The sequence below is a fragment of the Ovis canadensis genome, chromosome 10 (assembly GCF_042477335.2).
Source record: "Ovis canadensis isolate MfBH-ARS-UI-01 breed Bighorn chromosome 10, ARS-UI_OviCan_v2, whole genome shotgun sequence".
Classification (NCBI taxonomy): Eukaryota; Metazoa; Chordata; class Mammalia; order Artiodactyla; family Bovidae; genus Ovis; species Ovis canadensis.
This window is the reverse complement of record NC_091254.1, coordinates 16,007,811-16,020,495: the sequence shown is the minus strand read 5'-3', so window position 1 is coordinate 16,020,495 and position 12,685 is coordinate 16,007,811. Positions and strand designations below refer to the sequence as shown.

Genomic DNA, 12,685 nt, shown 5'->3' with positions numbered 1-12,685 from the left:
ACTTTTAGTTCTAGTATATACCATATTACGATTCAGAAAGTTTTTCTTTTATTATTATTTATTTATATGTTTAAACTCTTAATGTGTATGAATATCCCTTGAAAAATTTGAGATCAGGATTAGAGACTACCTTTCCAAAGCTATTTCTTTCAATTCCTTTTGCTTTTAGTCTGTTTTCTTCTTGGCCTTTTTTGCTACAAGCCCCTAACTTACCTAGGAGAACCCTGGTTTTCTGTAAACACATCTTCTCCTCTTTGTCTTTATTGAGAACCTGCTTTATGACAGGTCCCATGTTAAATAATTTATCTGTGTAATCTTCAGAACAGCACTGAAAAGTAGAAATTATTATAAACTTCAGTTTTACTTTAGAGATGAGGGAATCACAGCTTGTCTAAAATGATAGTTTTTTGTTGCTATAGGACCTTAATAATTGCTATGTGAGTGGGATGTTCTTCTCTCAACTGCCTTGCAAACTGCTGTTTAGTCTTCAAATTCCAACTTGAATGCCATTCTCTTCTAATTTTCTTGGTCTCTTTCATCCATGATGGATTCATGTTGATGTATGGCAAAACCAATACAATATTGTAAAAAATTTTTAAAAAAAGAATTAATATTCTCATTGCCCTTTTTACCTACATATTTTTAGTATGTAATAAATTTTTATCATAGTTTTAGAATGTGTAATAGAAAGAAGACAGAGTTTGGTGTTAGGCATATCTTAGTTTGAATTCTAATTCTGCCTCTTCTGGCTGAGTAACCTCTGTTAAAATACTGTGCTTTCAGTTTTCTCATTTAAGACATGCAAATGATCCTAATATACTTTTCAGTTCTGGAGGTAAATTAACTTATGTGAAAATACTGCCACATTTTCTGGTGTATCTGCTAAGTGCTAAATAAATTATGGTAAAAAACTATGGTAAGAAACAAAAAACCAGGAAATTTATTTATCAAACAGTTTTTGAATGTATATTTGTGCTATGTGCAGGGGCTTTGAGAGCAACAGGACAATCCCTGCCTACTAATAAGAAATCAAGAAACCAACAGTTATCAGTATAGTGGAACAAATGCTGTGTATGTATAAGGAAGGGATGGCGATCTCAGCTTGACGAGCTTAGTGTGATGAGGTGGAGAGTTTGGTTTTCTTGCTAGATTGTTAGTTTTTAGGCTTGTAATTCTCAGTAAAAGAATAATAGGCAGATCCATAATTGGGGGGTATATTTAATATCTTATGATGGGAAGGTATATTTGGTGTGTGTTTAAAGATAATATATGTATACGCATTCATACACACATTATTTCTGTTTTGATAATAAAGCTACCAAAATAAGATTTTTTTTGGATACAAACTATAGAAAATAACATTTGACAAAATCTTCTTGGCTGATAAAAATATATACAAGATAAATATAGATAACATTTATGATTCCTAGAACTTGGATCCCTTCCTTTGTTTGGGGGAGTTTCCCACTTTCAAATTCTTCGTGGTGTAGAAGAAAATGCCAGTTGCTTTTCCCCAGCATCCTTTGCACCTATGCTGTGGACATGGACCTCAGCTCTACTAGTCAGGTATAGCTGCACAGGATATGGGTTAGTTGTACAGAAAAGCAGGAACTGTGGTGAATTTTCTCTGGTGGTAGTAGAAGCTACAGCAAGATTGATAGCTGCAGGAGTGCTGGGGTCAGTGTCCAGGGATTGATAGCACAAAGAATAGAGCTAGATGTTTGAGTGTGCTGAATCTAGCTTATTTCATCTCATGAATGTTGATTATCAGCATCTCTTCCCTGATTAGAGGTCAGTAGTTGAAATCAGCTATGTTGTTGTTGTTCAGTCGCTCAGTTGTGTCCAACTTTTTGTGACCCCATGGACTGCAGCATGCCAGGCTTCCCTGTCCTTCACTACCTCCTGGAGTTTGCTCAAACTCATGTCCATTGTGATGCGTTCCAACCATCTCATCCTCTGTTGTCCCCTTCTCCTCCTGCCTTCGATCTTTCCCAGCATCAGGGGATTTTCCAGTGAGTCGGCTCTTTGCATCAGGTGGACAAAGTATTGGAGCTTCAGCTTTAGCATCAGTCTTTCCAATGAATATTCAGGGTTAATATCCTTTAGGACTGACTAGTTTGAATTTAGCTATGGAAATTGGCAAATTCTACAAATTAGAGCTTCTTCTCTATTCTTCATATCCCAAAGTGTTTCATCACCATACCACTGCCATCAAACCAGTTCTGTGGTTTGATTTTCAGTTTTTCTTGCTGTGAAACCTACAGACCTAGTTTTCTAATTTTACTACCACTTCTGTAAACTGCCCAATGTCTTACTTTCAAAATGTTATGTAAATTACTTGAACAATTTAAATATAATATTTGATATATGCTAGCATATATACTGGTATATATACCAGTAAAAGCCTTTGACTGTGTAGATCACAACAAACTGTGGAAAATTCTTTGAGATGGGAATACCAGACCACCTGACCTGCCTCCTAAGAAATCTGTATGCAGGTCAAGAGCAACAGTTAGAACCAGACATGGAACAACAGACTGGTTCCACACTGGGAAGGAGTATGTCAAGGCTATATATTGTCACCCTGCTTATTTAACTTGTATGCATAGTACATCATGCAGAATGCTGGGCTGGATGAAGCACAAACTGGAATCAAGATTGCCGGGAGAAATGCCAATAACCTCAGATAAGCAGATGGTACCACCTTAATGGCAGAAAGTGAAGAAGAACTAAAGAGCCTCTTGATGAAAGTGAAAGAGGAGAGTGAAAAATTTGGCTTAAAATTCAGCATTCAGAAAACTAAGATCATGGCATCCAGTCCCATCACTTCATGGCAAACAGATGAAACAATGGAAACAGTGACAGACTTTATTTTTCTGGACTCTAAAATCACTGCAGGTAGTGGCCTGCAGCCATGAAATTAAAAGACGATTGATCCTTGGAAGAAAAGTTTTGACCAACCTAGAACATATTAAAAAGCAGAGATGTTACTTTACCAACAAATATTCATCTAGTCAAAGCTATGGTTTTTCTAGTGGTCATGTATGTATGTGAGAGTTGGACTATAAAGAAAACTGAGTGCTGAAGAATTGATGTTTTTGAACTGTGGTGTTGGAGAAGACTCTTGAGAGTCCCTTGGACAGTAAGGAGATCAAACCAGTGAATTCTAAAGGAAGTCTGTCTTGACTATTCATTGGAAGGACTGATGTTGAAGCTGAAACTCCAATATGTTGTCCACCTGATGTGAAGAACTGACTCATTGGAAAAGACCCTGATGCTGGGAAAGATTGAAGGCAGGAGGAGAGGGGAATGACAGAGGATGAGATGGTTGAATGGCATCACCAACTCGATGGACATGAGTTTGAGCAAGCTTCAGGAGTTGGTGATGGACAGGGAAGCCTGTCATGCTGCAGTCCATGGGGTTGCAAAAAGTGTGACTCGACTGAGTGACTGAACAGTTTGTCTGTTGTAACATGCTTCAGATAGCTCTAACGTATGTCCATTTGTAAGTACCTGATATTCATTGATTTTTCTCTTTTGCATAATAGTAAACAATTCCCTGGTGGCTCAGATAGTAAAGGTCTGCCTCCTATGCTGGAGATCCAAGTTTGATCCCTGGGTTAGGAGGATCCCCTGGAGAAGCAAATGGCAACCCACTCCAGTATTCTAGCCTGGAGAATCCCATGGACATAGGAGCCTGGCAGGCTACAGTTCATGGGGTCCCAAAGAATCGGACATGACTGAGCGAATTCATTTTCCTTTCCTTTAAACTATTTAAACATACGTAGTTTATTCATTGTCCTGTTGATGGATATTTAGATGTGTTTCTTTTTTTCCTCTTTTTTTCTTTAAATAATAGATGCAGTACTACTGCTTCTAGGAACAAACATATATTTTTCCTGATGCATGTTCCCTTATATTCTTAAGGGAGTATAATGAGGAATTGAGTCATTGTATGCTAGAGTAAGCCAGCATTCAACTTTACCAGGTAATGCCAAATTATTTTTCAAAGTGATTGTACTAATTTGTATTACCAGCAGTAATGTATGCAGATCCCATTGATCTGTGTCTTTTGTGGCACTTGATATTATGAAATTTTTATAATTTTGGGGTTGTAAAATATGTTATTCTTCTTCAGGCTATTCTGTCCCTAATGGCCCCTTTCCCAAGAAAGCTTTTACAATCAAATGATGAAGTTTGTTAAAATGGGTCAGAGTTTTGATTGAAATTGCGTTGAATCTGCATATGAGCTTAAAGACAGTTGACATCTTTATGATTACTGCTAATAATTATTAAGTGAAATGCTGGTTAGCTGCCTTTCTAAAGAGGATAAAATAAAGGCCTTATATGTAGTATTTGCCACTATTTTTAATATAAAAATTCCTGCAATGGATGATTATAAGCTCTACCAGCCAACCTTTTTGACACCAGGGTTCGGTTTAGTGGAGGAGATGGTTTCAGGAAGATTCTCTGTCATAAGGGAGGGGCGGTGCAACCTAGATCCATCACATGCACAATTCACAGTTGGTTTCTTGCTCCTGTGAGAATCTCACGCCCCTGCTCATCTTGCAGGAGGTGGAGCTCAGTTGGTGATGCCAGTGTGGAGAGGAGCCTGACTGTAGTACATGGAGCCACTGAAAAGTCAGACACCACGTAGTGACTAAATAGCAGTAACTCCTGTTGCGGGGCACAGGCTCTGGGTGCGTGGGCTTCAGCAGTTGTGGTACACAGACTCAGTAGTCGTGGCTCACTGGTCTAGGCAGGCTCTGCAATGCAGGCTCAGTAGTTGTGGCACGTGGGCTTAGTTGCTCTGTGGCACGTGAGATCTTCCCAGACCAAGGATCGAACCCAAGTCCCCTGCATTGGCAGGCAGATTCTTACCCACTGTACCATGAGGGAAGCCCTTCACAATTCATTGAAAGTATATAGGTTGTGTATCTTTCGCAGGCTTTATAACTGGAACTTCCTATTTTGTTGTTGTAAATGTTATTAAAAAAATACTGCTTTTTTTTCCTCTGTTATTAGTACACAGAAAGGTAACTGATAGTTGTATGTTAATTTTAAATTTGCTACCTTATACTTATTATTCTTCAATGAACATGAGTTTGAGTGAACTCTGGAAGATGATGAAGAACAGGGAAGCCTGAGTTGGACAAAAGTTAGCTACTGAATAACAACAACTTATTGTTCTTGATAATACATCTGTGTATTCTTTTATGTTTTCTCTAGAAACATGCCTTTTGACACTTCACATGAATGGAATCGCATAATATATGCTTTGTTGTATTTGGCTTCTTTCACTTGATGGTGGTTTAGTCACTAAGTCATGTCCGACTCTTGAGACCTCATGGACTGTAGCCTGCCAGGCTCCTCTGTCCATGGGATTCTCCAGGCAAGAATACTGGAGTGGCTTGCCATTTCCTTCTCCAGGGAATCTTCCTGACCCAGGAATTAAACCTGGGTCTCGTGCATTGCAGGCAGTTCTTTACTGACTGAGCTGTGTGAATCTGTGATGTAAGCATGTGTCAGTAGTTTGCTACCATTTATTGCTCAGTAGCATTCCACTGTATGGTCTTACTTCTTTCTTTCCACTCTCGAGCTGATGGACTTTGAGATTGGTGTGCATAGGTCTCTTGCTGTTTTTTCGTTTCTACTGAAAGTGTGTTTGTGTTTTTATTATTATTACTCCTTAAATTATTTACTTGCATCTTTACTCTTTGCTTCCTGGTCAGTCTTGCTCAGTACTTTGTTAACCCTGATTATATTTTTAGTTTGCTATTTCATTTATTTATTTATTTCATTTATTTATCTTAATTTTCTTCTTTCTTGTACCTTATTTGGATTCATTCTGTTCTCTTTGCATCTGGTTACTTTAACTCATTATTTTCCTTTATTTTCTAATATAAGCATCTGGAGGCTATTAATTTTTCTTCTACCACTGCTTTAACTATATCTCAGTGGTTTTATACATGTTATTTTCAATATCAATCAGTCCTAAATATTTTTCAGTTTATGTTAAGATTTCTTCTTTAATTGTAGAATATTACCTTTTTTTCTTTCTGTTATAGATTTCTAATTCAGTTATATTGTGATCAGAGAATTTTGACTGAAAGATAGCTGTATTTGCAGTTTTGTAGAGGCTTACATTATGGCTTGATATATATTTATTAATTTCACATGCTTGCTTCAGCAAAATGTTTTATTTCCTAGTTCTTAGGTTCACAGTTCTATGTAAATTCTCTAGATTAGGCTTACTGTTTTGTAATGTGTGTTTTATAATTCTAAATTCTCAACTCCTTGTCTTAAGTTTTTGAAAAAATATCTTTTTGTGATTCTCAGGTTTCATGGCTTATTTCCATGTATCATGATATTTTCTTATAATTTTATGTTTATTTATCTTTCTGCATGGAACTCTTGGGCATTTGAATCATAAAAGCTGGTAGAAGGGATTATGGAGTTACTGTGGTGCTATTAATTTACAGTGAATTAAGATTCTGGCTAAGGTTAACTTTGTTACTTTTCCACTAGCTCAAAGCTGAGGCTTTCAACTGCAGTGTTGTTACTACAAGAAACAAATATAGATCTTCTCTGGAGAAAAATGCTTTCCAGATTGGGACTTACTGTAGATGTCTACATGGGTGACATGAGAAAAGTTATAAAATTTCTAACATTTACGGTTTTCTTTCATTTCAGTTTTATTAAGTCTGATACCATCCTTAGGGTGGTAGCTGCTGCTGCTGCTGCTGCTAAGTCGCTTCAGTTGTGTCTTGACTCTGTGTGACCCCATAGACGGCAGCCCACCAGGCTCCCCCATCCCTGGGATTCTCCAGGCAAGAACACTGGAGTGGGTTGCCATTTCCCTCTCCAATGCATGAAAGAGAAAAGTGAAAGTGCAGTCGCTCAGTCGTGTCCGACTCCTTGCTACCCCATGGACTGCAGCCCACCAGGCTTCCCCGTCCATGGATTCTCCAGGCAAGAGTACTGGAGTGGGGTGCCACAGAGGGTGTGACAAATAATACTATCTTTTCTGCTTGCTTCCTTTCTTACCCCTATTTTATTATCAAATTTTATAAAAATGATACTGAGTTAATTTAACAGAGCAAAGAAGTAGGTAAGAAGGAGGGCATCATAGAAATGTATCCTTTAGGCTTTTAAAGCAGCTAAAGGGAGAACCAATATTTCATATTTCAAGGCAACTTGAAATGATCCAGATGCTTGGATCCTCAGGTAGGGATGTGAATAGTCTAGCAAAAACTTCTTGATACAAATATGAGCATATGAAAAAATGAGCCTCTCAAAATCTCTACTGAAGCCACAGGAAATGGTTTCAGAAGTAGTGACAGAGTAAAGAAAAATAAATTGTGGTTTTAACTACTTAAAAAGGACTGTGGAGGGTGAAATGTTTTATTCTCTTAATTTTAACACACTTTGCAATAATGATGGAAGATTTAACAGAACTTAATCACACTGTCTTCAAGAAAATTAGAGATACCAAGGGACCATTTCATGCAAAGAAAGGCACAATAAAGGACAGAAATAGTATGGACCTAACAGAAGCAGAGGGAGAAGGCAATGGCACCTCACTCCAGTACTCTTACCTGGAAAATCCCATGGATGGAGGAACCTGGTAGGCTACAGTCCATAGGGTCGCTGAGGGTTGGACACGACTGAGCGATTTCACTTTCACTTTTCACTTTTCATGCATTGGAGAGGGAAATGGCAACCCACTCCAGTGTTCTTGCCTGGAGAATCCCAGGGACAGGGGAGCCTAGTGGGCTGCCGTCTATGGGGTCGCACAGAGTTGGACACGACTGAAGTGACTTAGCAGCAGCAGCAACAGAAGCAGAAGATATTAAGAAGAGATGGCAAGAATACACAGAAGAACTGTACAAAAAGGATCTTCATGACTCAGATAACCATGATGGTATGATCACTCACCTAGAGCCAGACATCCTTGAATGTGAAGTCAAGTGAGCCTTAGGAAGCATCACTATGAACAAAGCTAGTGGAGGTGATGGAATTCCAGTGGAGCTATTTCAAATCCTAAAAGATGATGCCGTGAAAGTGCTGCACTCCATAGGCCAGCAAATTTGGAAAACTCAGCAGTGGCCGCAGGACTGGAAAAGGTCAATTTTAATTCCAGTACCAAAGAAAGGCAGTGCCAAACAATGTTCAAACTACCACACAATTACACTCATCTCACATGTTAGCAAAGTAAGGCTCAAAATTCTCCAAGCCAGACTTCAGCAGTGCATGAACCGAGAACTTCCAGATGTTCAAGCTGAATTTAGAAAAGGCAGAGGAACCAGAGATCAAATTGCCAACATCCACTGGATCTTCAAAAAAGCAAGAGAGTTCCAGAAAAGCATCTACTTCTACTTCATTGACTATTAAGGCCTTTGACTGTGTGGATCACAACAAATTGTTGAAAATTCTTCAAGAGATGGTAACACCAGACCACCTGACCCGCCTCTTAAGAAATCTGTATGCAGGTCAGGAAGCAACAGATAGGACTGGACATGGAGCAAAGGACTGGTTCCAAATTGGGGAAGGAGTACGTCAAGGCTGTATGTTGTCAGCCTGCTTATATGACTTATGACTTATATGCAGAATACATCATGCAAAATGCCGGGCTGGATGAAGGACAAGCTGGAATCAAGGTTGCTGGGAGATACCTCAGATATGCAGATGAAACCACCCTTATGGCAGAAAGTAAAGAAGAACTAAAGAGCCTCTTGATGAAAGTTAAAGAGGAGAGTGAAAAAGTTGGCTTAAAACTCAGCATTCAAAAAACTAAGATCATGACATCTGGTTCCATCACTTCATGGCAAATAGATGGGGAAACAATGGAAACAGTGACTGACTTTATTTTTTGGGGCTCCACAATCACTGCTGATGGTGACTGCAGCTATGAAATTAAGACGCTTGCTCCTTGGAAGAACAGCTATGACCAGCCTAGACAGCGTATTGAAAAGCAGAGACATTACTTTGCTGACAAAGGCCCATCTAGTCAGAATTATGGTTTTTCCAGTAGTCATGTATGTATGTGAGAGTTGGACCATAAAGCTGAGCAACAAAGAATTAATGCTTTTGAACTGTGGTGTTGGAGAAGACTCTTGAGAGTCCCTTGGACTGCAAGGATATCCAGCCAGTCCATCCTAAAGGAAATCAGTCTTGACAATTCATTGGAAGGACTGATGCTGAAGCTGAAACTCTAATACTTTGGCCACTTGATGTGAAGAGCTGACTCATTTGAAAAGACTCTGATACTGGGAAAGATTGAAGGCTGGAGGAGAAGGGGATGACTGAGGATGAGATGCTTGGATGGCAGACTTGATGGACACTTTGAGTAAGCTCCAGGAGCTGGTGATGGACAGGGAGGCCTGGCGAGCTGTAGTCCCTTGCATCGAACACAACTGACTGATTGAACTGAACTGAATCATACTCAGGAAGTTCTTTGTTTACAACCCTCTTAAAGGGTTGACAGATATTGTGATGCTTATGTTGTTAGGTATTGATAAATTCATTCCTCAAGGAAGTTGATAAAATTATAAAAAGAAATGGCTGGAAGATTTTTCATAGTATCATAGAATGTCTAAGTTTAAATAATTTCCTAACCTGTGTTCAGACTATAGGTATGTGGTTCTATGTCATCCAAACTTTGGAGAGTCTGATTGTAAATAAGAATATTATTTAACATGATCAATAAATTAATAAACTAACACAGTCATTTAAATCTGATATTCCATATTAGTTGAGATGGCTAGACTTCAGATGACATAGATGACAAAGACAGATGTCTATTAACCAAAGGAAAGGAAGGAATGAAGTGTAGATGACTTCTTTATAGCCTCAGAGAATATTTCCAGTATATACCTCATATTGTTTATTAGAATTAGAGCTCTTTCTTCTTAAATATTAAAAGATTTGTAATGATTTCTTTAACTTGCTCCTTCTTGCTCATGTAAAAGTGAAAATCAAATGTTAAAGAAATCTTGGGCAAAAATTAGCCCTTATTTTTTATTACTTTCATTTAAATTGGATATCTTTTTTTACTCTAGGGTTGCTCTTGACACTTGAAGAAGGATTTGAAAGTTAGTTCTCATTCAGTTTTGTGGGTGCTTTTACTTTTTTTTTAATTTTAATTTTTGTATTTTTAATTAATTTTTTTCTTTTACTTTATTTTACTTTACAATACTGTATTGGTTTTGCCATACATCAACATGAATCTGCCACGGGTGTACATGTGTTCCCAATCCTGAACCCCCCTCCAGGATACAGGGTTAAAGTTAGGATTTAGAATCTTTGCATTTTATTCTGTGTTTTATTTAGATCTAGTACTTCCCTATTTTTTGACTGCTTTGTATAATTAACTGTATATTATAAACATTAAAATGAAAAAATGATTTTATCTGATCTTTTATTTATATTTTAGAATCTTTCTGAATTGTGTGGAATTAGTCTTAAGACCTGTTGTTTCAAATTGAGAATCGACTATAAAAGACTGTAATTCAGGAGTTTCTTCAGGAGAGTCTAATAAATAGTTCCTCCTTTTTTATTTTGGTTTTGAATTGATTGAGAAGGAAAGAAGTGGCAAATGTGGGCCAAAATGTGCTGTGCTTAGTTGCTTAGTTGTGTCTGAGTGTATGTGGCCCCATGGACTGTAGCCTGCCAGACTCCTTTGTCCATGGGATTTCCATACTGGAGTGGGTAGCCATTTTCTACTCCAGGGATCTTCCCGATCAACTTTACCACTGACAAAAATTAATTTGGTAGATATAGCTTGGTAGGAGAGACAAATGGTTGCATTAATTGAAGCACAAACCTGGCAGATTTATACATTCACTATGGCAATGCCAGTCCAGTGAAGAGGCTGAGTAGGTACCTCCTCTTCAGGGTCCCCACTTAGATCCCAAGAAATGAAGGGTGAAGATGAGCCCAAAATATACAGTATATTCTTCCCAATCAGATAAGTAATTCCATAAATGGGTATGTTAGTCTCCTGAGGCTTTTATATCAAATTCCCACAAACTTGGTGGCATACAATAACACAGATTTATTCTTTCACAGTCTGTGAGCCAGAAGTCTGAAATCAAGGTGTCAGAAGGGTTGGTTCCTTTTGGAGGCTTTGGAGGAGAGTCTGTTTTATGCTCCTCTCATAGCTTCCAGTAGCTGTGGGCAGTCTTTGGTGTTCTTTGCCTCTTAGATGTGTAACTCCAACTGTTGCCTCCATTTTTTCCCTTCAATGGCCTTTGTACCCAGTGTCTTTGTGTTTATTTCTCCTTCTCTTCTGAAGACACTCATCATTGTGTTTCTCCTAATCCAGGATCATCTCATCTTTAGATACTGATCTTAATCAGATATATCAAGTCCCTTTCCCAAATAGGACTATGTTTATAGGTTTCATGTGGACCCATCTTTTGGCAGGGCCACTATTTAATTCATTAAAAGAAACGAAGAGGCTGAGAGTTAGAGTGAAAGTGAAGAAAGTAGAAGTTGCTCACTTGTGTCTGACTCTTTGTGACCCAACGGAATGAACAGTCTGTGGAATTCTCCAGGCCAAAATACTGGAGTGGGTAGCCATTCCCTTCTCCAAGGGATCTTCCCAACCCAGGGATCAAACCCAGTTCCAGTTCAGTTCAGTCCCTCAGTCGTGTCCGACTCTTTGCGACCCCATGAATCGCAGCACGCCAGGCCTCCCTGCCCATCACCATCTCCCGGAGTTCACTCAGACTCACGTCCATTGAGTCAGTGATGCCATCCAGCCATCTCATCCTGGGTGGTCCCCTTCTCCTCCTGCCCCCAGTCCCTCCCAGCATCAGAGTCTTTTCCAATGAGTCGACTCTTCGCATGAGGTGGCCAAAGTACTGGAGTTTCAGCTTTAGCATCATTCCTTCCAAAGAAATCCCAGGGTTGATCTTCAGAATGGACTGGTTGGATCTCCTTGCAGTCCAAGGGACTCTCAAGAGTCTTCTCCAACACCACAGTTCAAAAGTCTTAATTCTTCGGCACTCAGCCTTCTTCACAGTCCAACTCTCACATCCATACATGACCACAGGAAAAACCATAGCCTTGACTAGACGGACCTTAGTTGGCAAAGTAATGTCTCTGCTTTTGAATATGCTATCTAGGTTGATCATAGCTTTCCTTCCAAAGGGTAAGCGTCTTTTAATTTCATGGCTGCAGTCACCATCTGCAATGATTTTGGAGCCCCCCAAAATAAAGTCTGACACTGTTTCCACTGTTTCCCCATCTATTTCCCATGAAGTGATGGGACCAGATGCCATGATCTTTGTTTTCTGAATGTTGAGCTTTAAGCCAACTTTTTCACTCTCCTCTTTTACTTTCATCAAGAGGCTTTTTAGCTCCTCTTCACTTTCTGCCATAAGGGTGGTGTCATCTGCATATCTGAGGTTATTGATATTTCTCCCAGCAATCTTGATTCCAGCTTGTGTTTCTTCCAGTCCAGCATTTCTCATGATGTACTCTGCATAGAAGTTAATTAAGCAGGGTGACAATATACAGCCTTGACGTACTCCTTTTCCTATTTGGAACTAGTCTGTTGTTCCATGTCCAGTTCTAACTCTTGCTTCCTGACCTGCATATAGATTTCTCAAGAGGCAGGTCAGGTGGTCTGATATTCCCATCTCTTTCAGAATTTTCCACAGTTTCTTGTGATCCACAC

General features: G+C 39.0%; 1 protein-coding gene across 5 annotated transcripts in view; it reads left to right on the top strand.

The window, feature by feature from the left end:
• Positions 1-12,685, top strand: part of TDRD3 (tudor domain containing 3) — a 231,369-nt gene that overhangs the window by 73,567 nt on the left and 145,117 nt on the right. Inside the window, exon 1 of one of the 5 annotated variants that reach the window (XM_069602157.1) lies at positions 3,860-3,988. The exons of the other annotated variants lie outside the window; for them this stretch is intronic. The gene's annotated coding sequence lies outside the window, so the exon portion shown is untranslated. Of the gene's footprint in view, positions 1-3,859; positions 3,989-12,685 lie in introns of those variants that run through there. 5 annotated transcript variants of the gene reach the window in all.